Genomic DNA, 3,569 nt, shown 5'->3' with positions numbered 1-3,569 from the left:
TTTGATAATAGAATGACCAATATGACTTATCCGCATACCTATCCCGTTGGCGGTGTGGACTTGATCATGGCCGTGGTATTTCTCATGCATAGTCACTTTTTCTAGCTCGCTAGTGATGTGATCTGTAGCACCGCTGTCAACATACCAATTTGTATCGACTCCATAAGAGCCATCTGCAGCTGCAGCAACTCGTTTTCTTTGATAATTGTTGTCCTCGGCATAGCGCCAGTTGCAATCCTTGGCAATATGATTAGTTTTCTTGCATATTTGGCAGGGCCCAAACTCATCAAATTCATGCCCACGCGATGTATTATTGTTACCTGATTGTCCTCCTTGGCGGCCCCTATTGTTGGAGTAGAAGGGACGACCATTACCGGAGTGGTTGTTACCACCACCACCGTTGTAGCCACCATAGCCAGAGCTGCCTCCTTGCTGGTTGTTGTAGCCACCACCTGCTCCTTGCTGGTAGCCGCCACCGTGCTGATTGTAGTTGTTGCCGCCGCCGCGTTGTCCACCATAGTTGTTGCGCGGTTGGCCACGCTTGCCCTTGGGACCACGACCACCACGTGAAGCAGCATTAGCTGAGGACTTGAAATTGCCGGCGGCGCCCTGGAACAGCTCCACCCTCTGATCGAAGTTGGACATGAGGGCAAAGAGGGTGTCGAGGGAGACGAGCTCGGTGCGGACGTCAAGGGCGGAAATCAGCGGCTGGTACTCCATATCCAGCCCGGAGAGGATGTGAGACATCAACTCTTCGTCACCGAGAGGACTGCCAGCAGCCGCTAGCTCATCAGCCAGCGACCTCATATGGGCAAAGTAAGTTGCCACGTTCTGGTTTCCCTTCTGCGCATTGGTGAGGGCGACCCGAAGATTATTTATCTTGCTGCGTGATGTAGACGAGAACATGTTGGCGAGGTAGGTCCAGAGGCCATGCGTCGTGGGGATCGACACCACTTGGATTAGTACCTCCTTTGTCGGATTATTGAGAAGATACCCAAGCACGAGCTGGTCTTGGCGAACCCAGATCGCGTGCTCGGGGTTTGGCGTGGTGATGTCCTTGCCGTCCTTGTCCTTGGAGGCGAGAACCTTGGGTGGCTCGGCATCTGATCCATCGAGGAGACCAGAGGCCGGCGCTGCGAACCTGCGGAAGGATCTGCGCGCGCTAGAGGATATAATTCTGTCGGGTAAGTTTTTCTGTAACCTGGGTGGAAAGCACAGCGGTGGAGGAAGAAGACGCCATGGCTGGGTGGAGGTTTTGGTATATCGGGGTGTTTGCTAGATGCGATGGAAGAGCCTCGCTCTGATTACCATGAAAGTTTGGATCGAACGTCTTGCCTAACGAAGCTGACGGCTTCATGTTATATACTCCCTCCGTTCCGAATTACTTGTCTTAGAGTTGTCTAGATACGGAGGTATCTAGCACTAAAATGAGTCTAGATACATCCGTATCTAGACAAATCCAAGACAAGTAATTCGGAACGGAGGGAGTAGATGGGAAGATCCCACGATACAGAGTCGGTTCAGTATTACAAGATTTGGACGAACAAGGAAACTAGAAAGAGTCCGAACCAACTACTAAAACGTAGCTAGAGGCCTGATACAAGACGTAATTTAACAGTGCATGCCAGCAAGATAAATATAGTGCTTTCAGGTAGTAATTAAGGTGAACTTCACCAATCATGACCATGAAATACTTTACATGATCACACACCATCAGACAACAATTTTAATGTACAAAAAAAAAGATTCATGAGAGTTAGAAACACCACCATTCAGCTCTCTTTGTAGATACATACACACGTTGATAGATAGAACAAGACATTGACACGTCAAATGTATTGTACTCACTTACAGGAAGATAAGGTGCCGAAGGTAGACAGAATACCACTTCTGAATTAAGCATGACATTAAAAGAAAAATTATCTCTGGGGAGTAGAGATGAAGAACAAACAGCGAAAGCACTTGCCTGCCTGCTCCTCAGCAGCTACATACCACTTTGCCTGTTCGTGGATCAGGAAGAAGGCAAATGAGTTTAAGTCCATGAATTAATATTTCAGATAAAACAAAAAAAGAGAGTAATGTTCGAAAGCTATCCGGTGCCGCTGGATCTATCATAGTGCACACACTGAAAAAGTACATCTACGAACCCCTAATTTATAAAGTCGAAATGATCCAGCAAAGCAAGTGGGAGCTCTTGTAGATGGCGTTGCAGAGAGAGTAGCGCAAGGAAGCTCTGCATCTCATGCCGTCTCCAGCCCTGAATGTCATCCCTGCAACTGTCACACTGAATTAACTGCACTGCCGATTTCCCTTTTCGGGAGAATTCATCCGATCGAATCATAGTTTTAAACTAGGAAAAAGGCCCGTGCGTTGCAACGGGGCGTACTTAATCTAGGAAAAAAGTGCATGACAATGAGTCACACATAATTTAGTCGTTCAACATCAATCGTGTGACCATATCTAATATATGCGTTAAGATTCCTCATGTATATCTTCTTGTTCTCTCACCCTCTCTGGTGGCACTTAGCCTAGTGCCAATGACATGGTCCATTCTGAAGCCATTTCATGGTATAACATTAGCTACCATCGACTCATATGATGCATGCACCCAGGATATATATTTCTTCTTCTTATTCCACCCACGAGATTTAACGATGTTATCAAGATAGCTTGTCAGCCAACATGGATGTACATTGCACACGACAAAAAGCAGTAATTATGTTCATATCTAAACGGTCTTATATTTCTTTACAGAGGGAGTATATTCTATGTAGAATAAAAATGACCAAGAATCGAAGCTTATTACTCAGTACACTTATCTTGTTACAAGCTAATCCCGTGTCATTATAGAACTTGGTAGAGTTTAGTAACACTTTGATGGAAAAATGATCAACCAAATGATCTGCATGAGCAGACTACCTTATCAGAAATGAGTACATGACTCTCCTTCCTTGCTGCTGGTAGCTTATAACGCTAATACAGCATACTAAACTCAACTCAATCAAGGTAATATGTATGCTCCCCTCTGAAACACGCCCTTAACTACTGAAGAAAAATAAGAAATAGTAGTCAGCTTCATGCAAAAAATCTTGACGAAAAAGAAGAAATAACAATCAGCTCCATGTAAAAAAAATTATGCTGCAGTGTAATAGAAACATAATTAAGTTACAGAAGGCTGACCAGCTATTCCTGTCCACTAAGCAAATCTGTAGCACTGTCAACCAGAAGCATTGCACAATGCTAAACTTAACATATGTATACCACACCGTTCATCCAAACCTATTTCAGCAAAAGAAAGATCTATTATTTTAGTTTTACTTAATTTTTGTAAGCAAATAAAATTGTTGGAAGTGTTGCCGTGCAATGTCAGCTCTACATGGACCGCATAAACCACAGTAAGCTGATGTTAGCTATCATAGGAAAATTGCCCGTGATAATAGAGGTTCAAACTGTAGAAGGAAACACTTGACTGGAGGAGAGAAGAATAGTGATAAAAATGAGTAGTAGTAATTACTAACTGGATCTTACGTGATTGGTTCCCCACCCCCCCTCCTCGCTCTCGCTCTCGC

The 3,569-nt window shown here is 44.6% G+C and overlaps 1 pseudogene; it reads right to left on the bottom strand.

Moving 5' to 3' along the window:
• Positions 1–629: 629 nt before the first annotated feature.
• Positions 630–768, bottom strand: LOC125531680 (annotated as a pseudogene).
• Between the last annotated feature and the right edge of the window lie 2,801 nt (positions 769–3,569).

This window comes from Triticum urartu, unplaced genomic scaffold, assembly GCF_003073215.2.
Source record: "Triticum urartu cultivar G1812 unplaced genomic scaffold, Tu2.1 TuUngrouped_contig_7832, whole genome shotgun sequence".
NCBI classification, from domain to species: domain Eukaryota; kingdom Viridiplantae; phylum Streptophyta; class Magnoliopsida; order Poales; family Poaceae; genus Triticum; species Triticum urartu.
Note: the sequence above shows the minus strand (reverse complement) of the source record. Positions and strands in the feature narration are given on the sequence as shown.